The sequence below is a fragment of the Peromyscus californicus genome, unplaced genomic scaffold, assembly GCF_007827085.1.
Source record: "Peromyscus californicus insignis strain IS unplaced genomic scaffold, ASM782708v3 Scaffold_5__1_contigs__length_169319896, whole genome shotgun sequence".
Classification (NCBI taxonomy): domain Eukaryota; kingdom Metazoa; phylum Chordata; class Mammalia; order Rodentia; family Cricetidae; genus Peromyscus; species Peromyscus californicus.
Genome location: NW_026294573.1, coordinates 111,095,038 through 111,115,429, shown reverse-complemented (window position 1 = coordinate 111,115,429; position 20,392 = coordinate 111,095,038). Strand labels below are relative to the sequence as shown.

The window sequence follows — 20,392 nt, the reverse complement described above, 5'->3', positions numbered from 1 at the left end:
GTACTGGAGGAAGCTAATGGGTGAACTCTGATAAGCCTATCTCTTTGCCTGTATGATTACTTTGGGAATGAACATTTGATCTGTAACAAACTGAAGTCCATGTAAGTAATTTTATTTAAAAATGTTTATCTACTGGGCTGGCAAGACCGTTCAATAGTAAAGGCTCCTGCCACCATGCTCAATGAATGACCTGTATCCAGTCCCTAAGATCCGTATGAAGGACATAGCTAATCCTCTCCTCTCTTCCTCTCTCTCTTATCTGCATCTTGTCAAGAGTTTAGAGTCTCATGCAAAGGAGTACCATCTATATTTAGAATGCTGAGTGAGTGTTTTTATCATATTATGATTAGGCATGCAGAACTTGGCAAAACAATTCTAAGGACTAGTTTACTCAGAAATTTTGCATGTGCATTTTTAATTTCAGAAATTCACTTAGATATGATTTACTTTTTAATGTCAATTTGATAGTCTGAAGAGACCACATATGTACAGCTTGTTTAAAATACCGAATATTTTGGATACAATTGGAAAAGTCAGTTTTCAATGAGGGAACAGAAAATGTAATCTGAATTGAAACTGTGATGGTGCTACTGTCCTCATTAACAACAGCAAATTGGAGGCCAACATGACAAATTAGCTGAACACACAACCATAAAATTATATTGCAAACATATTCCCTTTCCATTCTTTCTTTTTGTTTGTTTTAAAAGGTGAATAATTCTAGGGTAGGCCTAAATGAGAATAATGTGCATAGAAAAATTTCCTTGAAAATATGACCACCAGTATATATTCAGAAGACGACATTCCATGGGGCATTGCCTCTGTCCAAAGGCATTTCTTTCCTCATTGACACCGAAATATGACCCGGTAAAAGAATGTTTCAGAGTTGGGCACACATCTCAGTGGTAGAGCCCTCACTTAGCATGTGCAAGCCCCTGGATCCCATCCCCAGCACCAAAAAAAGAAAATGTTTCATGTTTAAGTATGTCCTATAGAACATGCAAAATCTATATACTATAGCAGAATGAGTAGAACTTTGGTAGCATTACTAGCACTGAAATTTTCAGAAATGAGGCTTTAAAAAATTTTAAAGACCTTCATTATACTTTTCATTAGTTCGGAAATACTTTCATCTATCTAAAGAAGCAGTTTTCAGCCTATGGGTTGCAACCCCTTTGGGGGTCGCATATCCAGCATATTAGACATTTACATTACGATCCATAACAGTAGCAAAATTACAGCTATTAAGTAGCAATGAAAATAATTTTATGGTTGGGGGTCCCCACAACATGAGGAACTGTGTTAAAGGGTCTCAGCATTAGGAAGGTTGAGAACCCCTGCTCTAAAGGACCAAGCACTATCTGATACTGGGTCATAAACCTTTGCCTTGAAAACTGTCTGCATCTCCTACCCACTCCCCATATTTATATGCTAATTAAATCTATCATTTTTAAAAAGGTGAATAATTCTAAATACAACAGCACAATCCAAACATCCCATCATTATACTGGAAAGAAAAGCACTTCTTAAAGCATTATTGAGCCCCAGAGCACAATCCTAAAGAATTATGGGAAAACTTTTAACCTGATTGTGAAAATTAAACTATTATGAGCCATTGATTTTATTTAGCCTTATCCCTGGTCTAATTATAAAGAAAAGAAAGGACTAAGGATCATGTTGGGTTGTTTAGCTTCAAGTGCGGCCTGCCACAAAATAGTACTTGCCTCTTACCCTCAGGGGATGAAGTGTAAGCCACTCTACTGAATATCTAAATTGTAGAGTATATATGTATGTGCTGTCTTTTTCTTTACATTTCATTTCTTGTAAGGTGTAATTTACAAATTAGACACAAAGAGATTATTAATAACAAAATGTAACTATTAATAATGCACCAGAATAATAATGAGCCATATGAATGTGGTCTCTTTCTGAAATGTCTATTCAACTCACTCTTCTTCCGATGGTAACAGGCTACGTGATGAGATGTGCTGCAATGAAGTGAGGTGAATGGCATAGGCCTTAGGTTACTGCTGACCTTCTGGTGTGTCAGGAGATGGTCCTGGATCACTATGACAACCCTGGCAGTTAGATGTCGGGAGGAGGAAATGGTTCAGAGGCTTCCACAGCTGAAAGGTCTTCTGCCCAGTTCTTTTGGAAAAACATCGTATTCAGAAGTCGGAGTCTTTTTTAACTCATCCGTTTGTTGTGCAGCAGTTTTATAATCCTCTGGATGACTTTATGCTGAGCTCCACCCGAGGTCTATATTCCACGGCTCTGTCTTTTAAGACCTTCACAATTTTATACACATCATCCTCATCACTTTTCTATGTCTACATCGCAGGCTGTTTCAGTTTCTTCTTCCCCTTTTTCTGTAGATTAGTAAACACGTTCTTCTAATTCCTCATTTGTGAAAACTTCCCAGTAGCCTTCAGCATTTCTACACATTAAACATGCAAGCAAAGCATTCAGCAACTCGACTTGCAGCTTCTCTGTTAATTTGTTTCTCTATTCATACACATCCTTGCATCCGTGCAGCCACCTTGTGAGGGGCTTCGTGTCCCTCACTTCCAGAGAACTTTACAACTTATTTATTTTATTTGTGTTTATTTACTCAGGATGCATATCTATTTGTATTTACATATTTATTATTACTATTAATTATTCTGTATACTTATTTAACTTTATGTTTTGCCTGCATGTGCTTGCCTGGTGCCTGTGGAGGTACCTGGGTCCTCTGCAAGGGCAAGTGCTCTTAACCACTGAGCCATCTCTCCAGCTCTTTCAGAACTTTGGCTGAAATCTTTGAACAAGACTAATGCTTTAGGCACAACATGCTCTCAACAACTGATCAGAACATGGTTTCCTGATTATGTCTTCCACCCACAAATGCAACTTTTTAAAAGATATTAAATATTTATCACGCATTGTGGTTATCATTTTGTAAAATGAATTCAACAGCAAGACCAGCAAAACTTTTATCCTTTCTTCATAATTTCACAGAAGATGTAGTCTTACCATGGTTTTCAGTAATATCAGCATAGCCCCCTCCCCCATTTACGGTGAGAACTTTCACCTTAAAAGAGGTACTTTATGGCTTCTCTTAGGCAAATCCAAATTACCAGTATCATCATCCCCTATGCTATGAGGCTATTATTAAGTAAAAGAAGGGTTACGTACAAGTGACCTTATAACTAAACTGTCTACTGAGTGACTAGGAAGCAGGTGGTATGTCCAGTGTGGATACAATGAACACAGACATACGAGTAAAGGGGTCGACCATGTCCTGGGCAGGACAGAGCAGAGGTGCAAGATATCATCAGGCCGTGCAAAACAGCATACTGCTTAAAACTCAGAAACTGTTTCTTTCAAGAATATAATTATTTTTGGACTGTAGTTGAATGTAAATGAAATCATAAAAAAGGGGAAATTACTATAACCTAAAATATGAAGTATTATGGAGAAGTATAATTAGGGAAGCTGTAAGTACGATTTTACTAACACTTGAAGTTAGCTTTGATGAAAATCCATGTGCATATATGGCAACAATTTTCAGTTTAAATTTAAAATTTTTTTTAAAGTCCATAGAGTCTTTTGAGGGAAGCCAGGATTCAAACCGAGTGAGATGGTGTCTTGCCACTTTATGAACAAAACTCAGGATTCACAAGGGCTAATCAATACTTCCAAAAGTAATAACCATGTATTTATGTTAATAAGCATGTTAACACTGTTAGCAGACAGGCACATTTGAGCCCCCTTTTTTTTTCTTTAAACCTGTCCAAAAAAAACCAAACCAAAACAACAACAACAACAACAAAAAACTCAGCTACCTCTATGCAGGCTGCTTTTAGGATGTCCATTTGCCTACTGCTACTGTGAGGCAGAATTATACCACCATCAGGCTCTCACTTCTTGTAACAATGCTTTATTTCTCCCAGTAAAGAGAAGCAGGGCCATAAACCAGCCTTACTAGCCAAACAGGAGCTAACCAAGGCCTCTGTAAAGGCAGGGGACTGCTTGGGAAGATGAGCTTTTGTCATTCTTTACAAATTTTCAGTTTCAGTCAAGACTCACACATTCCTGACACAACGCACCATCCATCATCTCTCACGGTTTCTCAGGCAGACTAACCTAACCCTTTGGAACTATTCAATTCACATGGGGCTCTAGGGCAGGCTCAAAAGATAAAATCCTATTCATTTAATCATTCTCTAAAAGCAAATATTGGATGGCCAACCTAGCCAGGCAGACTATTTTACCAACTTCTTAGTTATATTGACATTCCTCTCCCGGAACATGAAATGCTTGCTTATTGTACAACCTGCAGTGCAGTCTGCGGCTCCTCTCATTTCGTGTGGGATGAAATAAGAGTACGGCCACCTCGAGGCACTTCCCACAGTGCCAACAGTCAGTGAAGAGCTAGCTGGCAGCGCCTCACAAAGACAACACTAGTTCCTCCTGATGCAGAGACTATTTTCTGAAGTTTCAGTACCTGTAGTAAACTTCAGACCAAAAACAGTGAATGAAAATTCCCAGAAGAATATAGCTTGTAGGTTTTAAGCGGTACATCGTGCTGTGCAGTGTGATGAAATTGTGTGCTGTCTGCTCCAAAGCTGAGATTCACCTTTGTCCAGCATATTCCTGCTATCCATGCTGTCTGCCACTAGTTACTTCTCTGTCCTCTTGGTTATCAGATCAGGTGCCCAAGGGCTGAGGTGCCTGCATTCAGGCGAGCCTTGTCTTACTTAGCAGGGGTTAAAGTACAGTAAGCTACTTGGAGAGATTACATTCACAGAACTTCTATTACAGCACAGCTGCAATGGTTCTACTTTATTATTAGTTATTTTTAATCTCTTATTGTGCCTAGTTTCTAAACTTTATTATGTGTATGATATGTATGTGTATGATAAAGAGGGAAAAACACCTTCACTCACACGATAGTATATACAGGTGCTTCTCTTCACTGGGGGCATTCTGGCATGTCCTCTTAAACACAGGGGACGATTACAATATTTCAAATATTCTTATTCCATATTATTATTAACATCCATGTATTACGGTCTTTTATATTCTGTGCTGTTTCTATATTATAAGTTTTCCGAAGTTGACTAATGATCCTATCACAAAGTATTTTCCAGTCTTTTTGAGGGCCCTTTGTACAAAGTAAAAGTACTGTTGAGACAGATTGTGTATCCGTTTTAACACTACTGGTGATGGACAGGAACAGTGTGGCTAGGGATTTATCCACCTGCCTGGACAAAACTCTACCGGAACCTAATAATCCCCACACCAGAAAGCAATCCCTCCTGGGTAAACTGCATGATTTCCTTCCACTTCCCCGCTTTCCCTCCTGGCCAGACAGACCCTGCGTGGACAGACTTATAATCAGTGCCCTTCTCTCTGAAACTGATTACCATCAGTCAAGTGATGCCCAAGTCACAATGGTCACTTCCTTTAATAAGTCTGTGTAACCGCGGAACTGTGAAGCAACCAGGTCATGTCCCACAGAAATGGGGAACACCGTGTCTAGAGCTGTAGCCCACGTTACTGAGCATCAGCACTCCTTGCAAACTTCTGTGAAATTCTGCCAGCGTGCTGCCGGTCCCTCCTCCATCCCACCCGCTCTTTCTCCTCCCGGGCGGGGACCCTAGGTAGACCCGAAGGGGTCCCAGGACCGCCACCGTTCTGGCTGTCGCAGGGCCAGGCCCCTGGGGCCCAGGCTTCTGGCGGTGGAGGCCGCGCCCGCGGTATTCCCAGCGGGTTCCCGCAAGGGCCCGGGAGAAGCTCGGGGTCGGAGAACGCGGGTGGACAGAGGAGATGAGGCCCATCCCCATCCCTTCCGCGCCGCCGCGGCCCCCGCAACTCCACGGGTCGCTGCGCTGCAAAGCCGAAGGAGCTTTCGCTCAGGGGACAGGGAGGAACTCAGCCCGAAAAGGATCCCGCTGGTCCCCGGCGCCGGCCGGCAAGCAGACCGAAGCAGCAGCCCCGCTCCGCTCCGCCCGCCCGCGCGTCTCACTCACCCACTCGCCGCTGCTGCGCCTCCACCGCCAGCGCAGGGACCACAACCGCAGCCCGCTCCGGGCCCCGCCCCGGGCAGCCAGCCCCGCCCATGACCACGCCCCTCCCTGCCCCCGCCCCCAGCCCACCGGCGTCCCAGATTCCGCAGGGGTCCCTCTGCGGGTCTTGGCGATCTCGGTCCCTTCTTTTGTCTTTGGTCACCCTTGTGGAGTCAAGCACTGAGCTTGAGGCAACCAATGCGCACCTCCCGAGCACACCCTCCCTGGTCTGCCTAGACACTACTCCCCCCAGGGAAGGAAAGGGCAATGGGGGATGGCTGACACTACAAACGCCATCTTTCACGTGGGCGGAACTTGTCTCTGCCTGACGCGCCTCTGTTTCCTAGTGGGACGCCGTAAGTTCCGGCTTCCAGCTTTCAATTTGCTCTGCCGGTGCCTCGAGACGCCGGTGACAGGCTGGGCGGAGGCTGACTTGCGCTTTGTATCTGTTCTTCCGAACCCTGGTCAGGATAGATAGTGCCATCTGCTTTAGGGAAACCTACCGAGCCCCAGAAAACATACTTAGTGATTGCAAGTAGTTTTTGGATTGGTCGGCAGGTAGTGGGTGCTCAACAAATACTTGATGAATGAGTGGATTTCTTTTTGGCCGTATGACACAGTTAACTACCGAACGCTCACGCCACAACAAGCACAATTTGTAATTCCTCCCACTCTGTGAGTAGTCACCGCTTTTTCTTCTAAACGTCATTTTTGCTAAACTACACAGTGCCTTTTTTTCCCCCCAACTTTTGGGAAAACGCACCATTACTTTTGATGTGTTTAATCTTTTTGGTTTGTAAATGTATTATGATTTTCCACTACAGATGAGTAGTGTTTAATATTTTTCAGCAGGTTGTCATTTACAGAAAAAGACAGGGATTAATAACAAAATACCTCTAAAGTTGACACAATCGGTAAGAAGACCTCTCACTCTTTTTTTTTAAAAACCCAGCAATAGCCGGGCGGTGGTGGCGCACGCCTTTAATCCCAGCACTCGGGAGGCAGAGCCAGGCGGATCTCTGTGAGTTCGAGGCCAGCCTGGGCTACCAAGTGAGTTCCAGGAAAGGCGCAAAGCTACACAGAGAAACCCTGTCTCGAAAAACCAAAAAAAAAAAAAAAAAAAAAAAAAACCAGCAATAGCCACCGATCAAGTTCCAATACCGTTTTGTATTATGCTCTTCAGTCACAAAGAATTATACTGCATTTATGTGTGGAGTTAGAAATGCATCCAAATACACAGAACTGGAATAGAACCATGTTTGGAAGGTGGGGTTAAGAGTGAGGTACTTAGGTCAAAGTGGGTAAATTTGCAGGTATGTCACACAAGTGAGGCCAGCCATCTAAAGTACAAGATGAGGAATATGTTTATACTATATCCCACACTGAAAATTCACTAAGTAGGTTTTTGGTACTATCACACGCAGACACATCACACACACACACACACACACACACACACACACACACACACACACACACACACACACACACACATTGTTCATTTGTTTGTCTGTAGTAACCCAAAGCTGTCAAAGTAATTCATCGGATCAGTTTTTTTTTGTGATTCCCACTAGATGCAGAGGGTATTTGTTTGGTGTCTGTTGAAGTAAGCTCTTCTCTTTTAAAATCCGTCGGGCACCTAAAATTCCATATGACCAGCAGGGTGGTGTTGGCACATGATTTTAATCCAGCGCTTGAGAGGTACAGGAAGGCAGATCTATGTGAGTTAGAGGCCAACCTGGTCTACCAAGTGAGTTCCAGTACAGCCAGGGCTACACAGAAAAACTCTGTTTTGAAAAACAAACAAACAAAAAATTCTGTATGACCACAAGAAATGAAATAAATCATGAAATATGGTGGAATATTCCTTTACACTGTGTGAAGATGTGTCACTGCGATTGGTTTAATAAAAAGCTAAACAGTCAATAGCTAGGCAGGAGATATAGGCAAGACCTCTGGACAGAGAGAGCTCTGGGAAGAAGAAAGGCAGAGTCACCACACCAGTGGACACAGAGAGAACCGACATGCAGGAGAAGAGATAAAAGTCACAAGCCATGTGGTAACACCTAGATGAATAGAAATGGGTTAAGTTATAAGAGCTAATAGGACAAATCTAAGCTATAGGCCTAACTTTTATAATTAGTAACAAGTCTTCATGTCATTATTGGGGAGCTGATGGTCCTGAAGAAAAATCCACCTACAGTGATAAAACTTACATTTTTGTACTGTATTTTGTGACCAACGAATAGAAGCCTTCTTCTTCATATCTGGTGGAACAATTACTTAATCATTGGTGCAGTGGTATAGTAGCTTATATATCTTTAATTTGATTGCAGCAAAACTTTAATAATTAGGAAGAAAATAATAAGTATGTATGCTGGCCCATAATTCTTTTGTTGCCTGAAGGTGTAACGTAGTCTAGCACATGTCTTCACATCTTTACTCCAGTGAAACAAAGAGAAAGTGATGCTAAATGTGTAGGAATGTGATCCTGTTATTGGTGTCGGAGATTTTTAACCCTTATTCTCTCAAACTTTCAAAATAAACTATCTCAAATAACTCTAGGCTCTAAGTGAAAGTGCATTTTGCTATAGAACTATATTTTCAGGGCTGAAAATGTAATGTGTTTGGTAGAGGGCTTGCCCAGCATGTACTGGTTCGCTCCCCAACACCGAACCTGGCACGATGGCAAACACCTATAATCTAAGCCAGGAGGATTAGAGGTTCAAGGTCATCCTAGGCTACACAGCAGCTTGATGGCTATTGGGGTCTACATATGAGACTCCATCTAATAAAAGAAAAAGAAAGGCGTATCGCTTCAAACAACACCAGGAGCTGTATCCCCCATTTCCAACTAGAACAACACCCTTAAAGACCCTATATAGAAAATTTTGAAATATCCATGTTTAATTAATGTTCAGTCATGCAAAGGCTCTCCAACAAATGGAACATTAAAGTGGAATAAGAGTTTGGGCTCTGCAGTCACAACAGATATTAAGTATTGTCTCTGGTTTAGATTAACCATTAAACTTTAGACAGTTCTTCACTTCTTGGTGCCTCAGTTTCTTCAGTGTTAGGTTACTTCGGGTGGCTTAAAGGAGGGAATGAAAGGCAGAAAGAGAGGCCAGCCTGACATTTAGGCAAGACTTTTTATTCATGGCAAGGGAGCATTTCATTACCCAAGTGTGTGGATGACAAAATGCCTACAGAAAAAAAAAAATGGCTGTGGCCCTCTTAATAAGGAGGGAAATGACTACCACAGGTACATTACATTGTTTCCATCATCCCTTCCTCCCAGAGCTGTCTTGCCTAGCTGCAAAGGAAGCTTGTAAGTGTAGTCTTTTAGCAGGAAACAGTCACTCAAAAATAGCATGCCCAGTAATCTCCTGCCTGGTTGTTGTTAGGTTTGTGTGCAATCAAGCAAGCTACGAATTTAGACCAGTGTGTTCTAGAAGTGATGGCTTTATTAACAATAAATGACTTATAAGTCTCTTATGCCGTGCACATACTTACAGTTCCAATAAATATGTCAGAATGCAAAGAACCTTCTTGCTGCATCACAAATGCCAGTTGTCAGGAAGCCTTTTCTCCATCTTCTCTGCTAATGTGTTGCAGAAGTGTGATATGTATTGCTTCTGAGCTGGAACCAAGGGCTTGCTGATTAGCTCTTACTGAGATTACAGAAAATCAGATGTGACTGAGACTGGCAAGTGAGCAATTTCATGACAGACACGGATGAAGAATGTTGCCATATAAACCACACAGTCCATTTAATTTCTCTTAGGTAATGTAATGTTGTGTGGTTGCCTTCCTTAATCGTTGAAGACTTAATAAATATGCACTTTATGATACATTGATGTTTGTTGAAATATGAATGGAACAACACCCAAATAAGATACATCCAGTTGGAGCCGTAGTTTGTTGAGTCAGTATGATGTAATGGTTTAGAAAAGCCTAGGGAGTTTATGTCTGGAGCCAACACTTTATAGAGGCGCAGGTTAGACAGGAAGAGGTTCTCTTGGGAAGCTACAGCAAGGTGGTAACCTAAGGTTAGTTGGCGGCTATTGCTCTGATCTCTACGGCTTGCACCCCTGTATTTGGCTCTGTGTTTCTTATTTAATAAGACTGTTTAGAAAGTCATCTGCACAAAATGGCCTGGACTTGGAGCCATCCTCCTGCCCCGAACTCTGCTGTTTGTTTTGAAAATAGTTTCATTTAAGAGTCAGAGTGACATTGGTTTAAACCACATGAGAAGCCCTGGGGACGCTTATGTCTTTCTTTCCACCAGCTGAGCTTCTTCCTTCTCGCCCTTCTCACTAGTTCTTTAACTCAGCAGAGAAACAGAAAAGCACAGCTAGTATCTCAGGGCCAATTTAAGGACGTTCAGTTAAGAAATAGAGTGTGTCCTTACATTTGCTTTTTGTCTTTGTAAAAGTTATTTGGGCAAATTTGGTCCTTTCTCTTCTACATGGATATAGGGCCTAGGCCAACTTTAACTTTTCAGAGATACCTGTGTGAAGTTCTTACTGGACCTGAACTGATTTTGTAGATCACCTATGCAGGAGCATGGCAGAGCAATCCACACCACTTCTAACATCATTTTTTTTTTTTTTTTTTTTTTTTTGGTTTTTCGAGACAGGGTTTCTCTGTGTAGCTTTGCACCTTTCCTGGAACTCGCTTTGGAGACCAGGCTGGCCTCGAACTCACAGAGATCTGCCTGCCTCTGCCTCCCAAGTGCTGGGATTAAAGGCGTGCGCCACCACTGCCCGGCTCTAACATCATTTTATCTGAGAAATTATTTCACACTTTCTGTGAGATTTTCCCATCATATTTTAATGTGTTATGAAATCATTTTTCTAAAATTAACATTTTCTATTTTTTCGGATATCTAGCAATACTAATTTCATATGTTCATTTTGCATTTGGCAATCTAGCTGAATATCCTTTCTGGTTATATGTTTTTAGATAAACATAAGAATCAAACAAAATACATATGCCTCAAACCAAAACTAATAGTCATTTCACTTTTGTGTCCTCCAGACGTTAGTAGTTTCCCATTTTCTTGAGTTTAGGGTCCTTCTTATGTCTTCAAAGCCTCACCATCTGGTTCTAGTCAGCTTTCAAGGGTTCACTCTTAACTACCTTCCTTTTTGTTCTTGCTGATCCTGTGCTGACTGCTCTGTGGGCCACATACTCACATACTCAGCTTGGAATATCCTTACCTCTCAGTTTTGTGTAGGTAAATCTTTTTTTTTTTTTTTTGAGACAGGTTTTTTTCTGTGTAACAGCCCTGACTGTTCTGCAACTGGCTTTGTAGGCCAGGCTGGACTCAAATGCACAGAGACCAACCTGCCTCTTCCTCTGCAGTCCTGGGATTAAAGGCATTCACCACCAGGCCTGGCTTGTGTAGGTAAATCTTAGCTCTTGTCATAGGCAGTCTCTTCCATAAAGCCTTCCTGTATTTTTCCAGATGTAATGGATGACTCATTCCATTGTGTATACTTAACCTCCACTAGTAATACACAAGCCAAACCCTGTCTTTACACTTGACATTTTTAGGGTAAATAGTAATTATCTGATATTGACAGATACAATAGAAACTACTAGAAAATGTTGGGGCTGATATAGAATGTAAAGTCATGAGCTTTGCAGTCATGCCAACTGAGACAAATTTGACCCAAACATTTTATACGTTGGTTGAGTCACTAATTACCTTTTAGCCTCAAATTCTTCCTTTAGAAGATGACCTTCCTTTGAAGACTAAATGAGATAATCCATGAAAAGTGTTTAGCCTGATGCCTTCCCCATGGTAAGTGAGCCACTATTAACACATGCCACATGCTAGATACTCAGTTGGTGATTGGTGAGCAAATCTGTTGAGACCCTAGTTTCACAATGAAGACAATGAGTGAGAGGTAAGGAGAGATGGAGAGATGGAGAGATGAGAGAGAGAGAGAGAGAGAGAGAGAGAGAGAGAGAGAGAGAGAGAGAGAGAGCTGGAAGAGTAGAGAGGAAGAGAGAAAACCACAATAAGGAGGGGGTTCATCTGAGGTTTGTCAGATCTGTAATATTTTTGTGTGCCAGCAACCAAATCAGAGTCCTTATCAACACAGACACACACACATCTCTGTCCTCATTAGAGTAAAAAGCTTCCTTAAAAAGCAGGGTCTTGTTTGAGTCACTTTCATCTCTCTCTGCATTTCAACATAGTGATTATCTATGCTAGGTTCCCAATGTGTGATACAATTCAAATTCAGCAATTCCATTAGAAACAAGAAATTAATAAAGATATCTTTAATTAGTGTATAGGCCTATCTCACTTTGCAAAATGTTACTAAGCTCCAAAAATGACACATGCTCACGTGACAATACAGAAAATCCTAGTTTGAACATCATTACATTTTTTTAGGTGACAAAACAACAGTCCACCCCATAATCAAGGTTTCTGGATAGATATTTCACACACTGCCAAAATGAATAAGAAGGTTCATAGGGAATGGAGCTACTATGAGGTGTGGCCTTGTTGGAGAAGGTTTGGCTTGTTGGAGAAGGTGTGGCCTTGTTAGAGAAGGTATGGCCTTGTTGGAGAAGGTGTGGCTTGTTGGAAAAAGTGTGGCCTTGTTGGAGAAGGTGTGGCCTTGTTGGAGGAAGTGTGTTCAGTCACTTCCTGCTGGCTCCTGATTTGGGTGTAGAATTCTCAGCTACCTCTCCAGAACCACATCTGCCTATGTGCCACTATGCTTCCCATGCAGGCAGGCAAGTCTATTTCAATAACTTAAGGGGTGGGTTGTGGTGTCATTGTCTTTGAAAATATGTGAGGAGACAGTCATATTAAATAGCTTACCTAGAAAATTATAGAATATCTACTTGGGCAAATTTAAGAGTGAAATTTCATGTGAATTATAGACATAGGGACATCACAATCTAGAAAAGAACTGCATAGTAGGAAGATAGATGGGAGGCCTGTCATTACTTCAAATCGCAGTATTTCATCAACATTTATTTTCCTACTCCTAATTGATCCATTGTCTGCACACTTGTATCCCACGTTCTGAATATGAAGAGAACCAGTGCTTGCACACTGCTGGTCATGTCTCAGGACTCTCAGTTGCCTTTACCACATAGATCTTAAAGAAAAGAAGACACTGTACAGAAAGTGCCATAAGAATCTGATTCAAAGACGTGTTTCCTGCTAATTAGCTGTACATTTTGAGTCAGTAGATGCTTACTTGTTTTATGAACCAGAGAAGAGAAAAACAAATGGTCCATTTGATGAAACATACGTACTTTTGTATCCTCATACCCCACCTTGAACCCAGAGCCTTGTGCTTACTAGGCAAAGCATTCTTCCATTCCCTTTCTGCCCTTCCTTGGGGTAAGTTCTTTTGCTATGTAGCTCAGGCTGGCCTCCCACCATGTTGGAATTACAGGTTTGTGCCCCCACACATGGCTCTTCCACATCTCCAGTTTTTACAATCTGCCCTTGTACTCTCATGTAATTAAAAGAAAAAGAAAAAAAGGATCTTGGCTAGGGAAGTAAGGGTACTCGTAAAGCATGAGGACCTGAGTTCAGATCCCAGCATAAACACAGAAGGCCTGCATGTCCATGTGAGTGCCTCTGACACCAGCACTGTTGGTAGGAAAAAGGAGGATCACTGGGTCTTGCTGGCTGCCAGCCTCGCTCAGGGACAGATTCTGTTTCAAGGGAGAAAGGTAAAGATTGATAGAGCAGGACCCCATGTCCTTTTCCATGGGCATGCACACTACACACACACTTTTTTTTTTCTTGGTAAAGGATAAATAAAGAAGAAACAAAAGAAAAATTCAAAAAAATTGTAGGACAGATAATTTAAAACAACTAAATAGTGATTTTTCTTCTTCTTCAACAACAACAACAAACTCATAAAAAAGCTTGAATTCATAGTTGGTAGAAGGCTGCTGAGCACTGTCCAGTTCAGGGTTCTGAGTGCTTGTTAAAATTAATTATCATACAGCAGCTTCCCTCCCTCTGTCCAACTCCCAGAAAATATGCTTGGAGTGGAAAAATGCAAATTGGGTTCTGAGGTAATTTTGTACTCCAGGGACAGATTTTTTTTTCACTTCATATTACTTCATGTTGGAAAAGGTTCATTATTATTTATAAAGCAGAACAAGCCCCAAAGCCAATCCATTTTCAGCTACATTGTCACTTCCTGCATTCCAAACACCACTAAATTCCCAAATGAGGAGGCTAATTCTTTCCTTCCAGAGCCATGCAACTTGCTTAGGGTATTACTAACACAAGTGACAGTACTTTGTCCAGAATAATTCTTAGTCTCCACCACCAGCACTCAGACACCTTGTTTAATTTTAAAAAATTATTTATCACTATTAAATTTTTGTCTCTTTGAGTGATGTGGTCCTATCCTCCTGAAACACTTGGGAGTGTGGACTTTGAAGTCTATTATTACCATGTCAACCATTGTGTATGTCTAGATATGCTTCTGAAAACATTCATTTTCTTAGTGCACTTGGTCAGTGAGATGGTTATTTTTTTATGTATGCGCATGTGTGTATGTTCTTGTGTGAGTGTGGGCACATGTGTATACATGGGCACATGGATATCAGAGGACAACTTTAGGTGGTATTCCATAGGTGATCAAACCACTTTTCTTTTGAGACAGGGTCTCTCTGGTCTGGAACTTGCCACACAGTCTGAGTGAAAAGTGAGCCCCCGAGATATACTTTTCTCTCGTCCGCAGCACTGGGATTTCAAGAGCTCAACATTAAGCCTAGATTTTCTTTAACATGGGTTTGGGGTAATCAAACTAAGGCACTTTGTCAACTGAGTTATTATTGCTCCTGTTCTAACTAGTGTATTAAATATAAAACACCGTCACACCCCGTTTTGGATAACCAAACATTGTTACCTAGTTAATAATTCTAAATACAAAATTGATACAAGTTCAAAACAAAACAATGGGGGGAAAATGTCCCCCTCCCCTGAATCCCCACAACCTGACATGAGAACTGTACTTCAGGGCCATTCTTCTCAGTGACAGGTTTGACTTTGTGGTACAGTGTTTTTCTGCATGTCTCCGAGGTTACTGTACAGTGTGTCAAAGATAAGAGATTTCCTGTGTCGACATGAGGACTTCTGGCAGTCTGACCTGCATCAAGACAGCTGTGGTGATAAATTCTGTCAGGGGTTGCTCAAGGGTGGGCTAGCTGTGCTGAAGAGGCCACTCAGGTATTCCATGTTCCTGTGCCAAGAGTGGACACGTAATGGCTTCTTTAAGTGTCATATTTCCTCTTTTCCTCACTGCTTGGTTCCTGTGGGCCAAAGGGCACTTACAAAGCGAAACTCTTTATAGGTCCAAGACAGGAACAGAAACGGGAGGCTCCCTTCTGATGTCCCAATTCCATGCTGAGAAAATGTCCTGACAGCTGTCAAAAGCAGAAACTTCTGAAAATGATAGATCTGAAACTGGAAAGGAATAAAATAAATCAAGATTTTTCTTAAAATGTAGATTTCAATCCAACTCTTGCTTTGGTAAAACTGCTTTTAAGAAAGAGAGAAGTCTGTTGGGGAGCCTAATTTTGCAAAGTTCTTCATTTTGGTAATTGAGTGGTAACCCTAGCACATGGCCTAGAGACCACTCTGAGTACCTTGTGCTGCTGGAGAAATCAGCACAATCAGAAAATGCTCTTTGCAGCAAAGCTTTCTGGGAAAAGGTTTCATTTACGCGACATCCAGGTAGGTTTGAAGTTTAGCTTCCTCTGAATCCTTTCTGGACTAGTTCAGGCACAGGCCTCTTCTGCTTCACCACTGGAACATCATTATTCGATTTGTACCTTTCAAGTTTTAGAAACAAGTGGAACCATTATTGGAAGATGGTATAACTTTTGAGAGGTAGGACCTCAGGAGAGGATTTTAGGTCATGGCTGGTTTTGCTTGCAATGTATTTCTAGATGTGCTACCTTGCTAGAAGCCCAAAGCCATCAGGCAGCTAGCATCTGATCATGGACCAGTACTTTGAAAACTAAACCCGCTGGGTGGTAGTGGCACACGCCTTTAATCCCAGCACTCAGGAGGCAGAGGCAGGAGGATCTCTGTGAGTTCAAGGCCAGCCTGGGCTACAGAGTGAGTTCCAGGAAAGGCGCAAAGGTACACAGAGAAAGCCTGTCTCGAAAAACCAAAAAAGAAAGAAAACTAAACCCAAATAAACCTTTTCTCTCGATAAATTAATCATATCAGGTATTTTATTACAGTAAAGGAAAGCTAGCATGTCTTCCAAAGAGCTCAATTCTAGGGCCAATTATGTATGTTAGGCAGCAGCTAACCTTACAAAAACCATCTCACATCAATAGAAACATCATTATAACACAAAATCAATATTCCTTATGTTTGTGCTTACGGCTATTCTTTGATAATGACCAAAATTGTCATTTATGTCGAGATGTGTTCTATTTTGATAATGCTAGAGAACAGATAATGACTTTGGAGAATATCAAGATTAATGCTTCTAAGACCGACATTCACTCCTAGTCAATATAATATCAAAGTCACTAGCAGAGTTTATGTAAAGCTCAGCAAATTTAGTCTCAAATAATATCATAGGAAGTCATTGACTGTTGTCTTTGTTTCTGAAATCTATGTTTAGGCTTTACTTTTCTTTTAATTATGTGTGTGCATTGTGTCTGCATACCGGCATGTGCACCCGAGTGCAGGAGATCACAGAGACTGGCAGAGGAAGTAGGCTTCCCTAGAACTACAGTTACAGGTGGTTGTGAGCTGCCCAGTGTGGATTCTGGGAACTGAACTTCATGTCTTCTGGAAGAGCAGTATCCCCCTTTAACCTCTAAGCCAGCTCCCCAACCCCTACACCTCTTTTTAAGTTGGAGAATACAGCACACCCAAAAGAAAGTGCACAATTTGTAGGTGCACAGCTCATGGATGTGACATTGTCAGCACACGTGGGCAGGAAAAATAACACTGCTGGGGTGGCTCAGTGGGGAAAGGTTCTTGCTGCCCAGCCTGAGTTCAATTCCCAGGACCCACGTGGTAGAAAGACAGAATTCATTCCTACAGCTCGTCCTCTGACCTTGACTTGTGCACAGTGATGTGTGCATCCACCCACTTCTCACCCACCCAAAACAAATAAAGGTAAAAAAATTTCAAATGTCTTATCTGCTTCAGGAAGACACACAAGCTCTTCTCTCCATCACTCTCCTGACCCTTCTCATTAAACAGCCACCGTCTTGACAAACTAACAAGATGAGCTTTGTCTGCTTCGGAATTTTGGACTGCATAGAATTTAAGCCGTTTTAATCAGAGCTTCTAGAAACCCTTCCTTCTGTGACTTCCCAGCTCAAAGGTAGAGTAATTGTTTCTCTGCAGGTAACTCTGTCATGTAGGTGAATGGCTTACCCTACAAATCATTACCATAAAACCTTATTTATAATTTACATGAGAAGTCAGCAGCAAGAGGAACATTATGACCTTGTGACTTAACACACTAAAAAATGGAATTATTAAGATTAAAGACAAATGAGCATTGAATATGTCAATTTGTGAGCCTCTGGTTCTCCATGCTCTATTCCTTCTTAATAGTATGACTTTAACCTCTGGAACACAGTAGTAAGTTGTTTGGTCATTGAAATATTTTTCTTTCTACTTGCTTGGTCTCTTACTGGAATGTGTTTTTTCTGACAAAATATGTGAGTATTTAATAGTTTAAAAATAAATGATTCTGAGTGCTTGAGCTATAGCTCAGTTGTTGAGTGTTTTTCACACACCCATGGATCCCTGGGCTCTATCCAGAAGATAGTTATGGTTTCTATTGGTGCCATGAAACACTATGACCAAATGCAACTTGGGAAGAAAAGGGTTTCTTTGGTACTTCTTCACTGAAGTCCTTCATTGAAGGACACCAGAACAGAAACTCAAACAGGGCAGGAACCTGAAGGCAGGAGCTGATACAGAGGCTGTGGAGGGGGGCTGCTTACTGGCTTTCCACTCATGGCTTACTCAGCCTGCTTTCTTATCGATCCCAGGTCCACCAGCCCAGGGATGGCACCACCCACAATGGGCTGGGCCCTCCCACATCAATCACTAATTGCCTAGAAAATGCCCTACAGCTGGATCTTATGGAGACATTTTCTCAATTGTGGTTCCCTCTTTTCAGACAACTCTAGCTTTTGTCAAGTTGACATAAAACTATCCAGCACAGATGGGATGCGGAGGTGTGTGGGGAAAGGACTTGAAAGCTCATAGTATGTAGAAAGGCTCATATTTGATTATGCTTCCCTTCCTTCCTTCTCCCCACCCTTCTCTTTCTTTCTTTCAAGACAGGTTTCACCACGTAGCCCTGCCTAGTTTATGTAGATCAGGCTGACCTCCAACTCAGAGGTCTGCCTGCCTCTGCCTTGCCAGTGCTAAGATTAAATGCATGCAACACAACCCCTGACTGATTACGTATTTCTAAATTTATGACAGATCCCAGTTCCTGTAATTCACTCAACTTCAAAGGGGGAAATCAGGAATGAGGTGCAATGAGGAAAGGAAATGAAAGAGCACACTGAATGGTGGTGTAAGGAGTAATCTAATTTCAAAAATACTGACGTGTGTGTGTGTGTGTGTGTGTGTGTGTGTGTGTGTGTGTGTGTGTATGTGTATTTATTGGGGGAGTATGTGTTAGAACTCAGGAGGCATAGTGGCGCCGTTTGCTGATAATAGCAGCAGATGATAATGGCCAAACATGGCTTGATGTTGGTAGAATTCCTCTAAAAATCACAAACAAGCAAACACACAAAACAACAAGTATCTTTAGAAGGGAACTCTGACATTGGTATTTTAACAGACTCATTCTGGGAAGTTGGGTGATGCCCACCAGCTGTCACTGGGTGTAAGAATAAGTTACCTTCCCAGGTAATGAAGACATCTATGTATCAAGTTATTTACAAGAGTTGTGGGAAAACTCTGCATGATGTTCAGTGTTTGCCCCATGGCCCATCCACCTTTCTTTCTACCATCTTAGGGTGTTTGGGAAAGGAAGCTGGCTCCTTGGTTTCTCCTCAGCTTTCTCTCAGTTCTTTTGCACAACTTAATTGTGTATGTTAGTTAATTGTCACTGTTAAAAGCACAGTTCCTGACCTGGAGGGAATGAAGTATAGGACAGATACTTGTTAATTACCAACTGTGATCTCAGTTTACTGAGAACAGAAAACTCCTTTAAAGCCTGAGAGTACTTGATTAACACAGAGAGGGGTTCCCAAGAGTGTGGCAGCTGAAGCCAACAGGCCATCAGAGCTTTCTCTATACCAATGTGTCTGAGTTTGGCTACTAATTCTTTAGCATGAGCTTCAAGGAGGGCAGTAAACACCACTTATTTGAAATTGTTTCCCTTGGACCTACCAATAAGAGGATGTATTCAATGCAAGCTCATTTGCCATAGTTTGTCCATATCTAAGCTATTACTTTCTTTAATTTAATCTTGGTTTTTATGCACTGTTTATCTTAGAGGAAGATTTTTAGATCATGTCCATAGTACGAAACTAGTATTACTTCCCATAAATAAAATAAACATGAAATAAGTAAGTCCTTAAAGTGGTCTCCCACTTTTGGAAATGGCTTAGAAAAGTGAATTTGGGATTTGGAATCAGAAGACTAGACTTGTCGCTAGGTCTGCTGCTTCCAAGTTCTCTGGTTAAAAAATAATCACTTCTCTGAGTCCCAGTGTCTTCATGGAAGTTCATGGTGACAAGGCTCACTGCAAAGGGTGACCATGGGAATAGAGGAAATATTCAAGAGACCAGTGACAATGCCCACTGCAAAGGGGGACCGTGGGAATAAAGGGAATATTGAAGAGAGCAGTGTCAATGCTCACTGCAAAGGGTGACCGTGGGAATAAAGGGAATATTGAAAAGAGCAGTGACAGTGCTCACTGCAAAGGGGGACCGTGGGAATGAAGGGAATATTGAAAAGAGCAGTGAGAGTGCCCACTGCAAAGGGGGATTGTAGTTGACACTTGTCTTGGCATTCTCCCTTCTTTCTTTGTAGGATATTAGGCCCACTAGGTTACCAAGGAAAATAAATGTTTCCTATTAACTTTACACCCAAAGTCACGGCTGGCATGGTACATGGAGCTCATCTTGAGTGTATAGGTCCCGTAATTGGTAGTGGTTTGTGGGTTGCTTCCTTGGGAAGGACTGGGTATTCAGTGCTGTGGCTGATTAACGATGTTTTCTCCAAGCACGGAGGGAAACTGCCGGGTGCAGCAAGCACGGAGGGAAACCTGCCGGGTGCAGCATATCCGATACCATTTACCTTGATCGTTGCTTCGCCAAGCCCCTTAGTT

At 41.8% G+C, this 20,392-nt stretch overlaps 1 protein-coding gene across 5 annotated transcripts in view; it reads right to left on the bottom strand.

The window, feature by feature from the left end:
* The window catches only part of C9orf72 (C9orf72-SMCR8 complex subunit), a 35,128-nt gene extending 28,837 nt beyond the window's left edge, over nt 1–6,291 (bottom strand). For 2 of the 5 annotated variants that reach the window (XM_052716698.1, XM_052716694.1), the window contains exon 1: nt 6,018–6,124. The gene's annotated coding sequence lies outside the window, so the exon portion shown is untranslated. The other 3 variants (XM_052716697.1, XM_052716696.1, XM_052716695.1) reach the window with 3 other exon arrangements.
* Between the last annotated feature and the right edge of the window lie 14,101 nt (nt 6,292–20,392).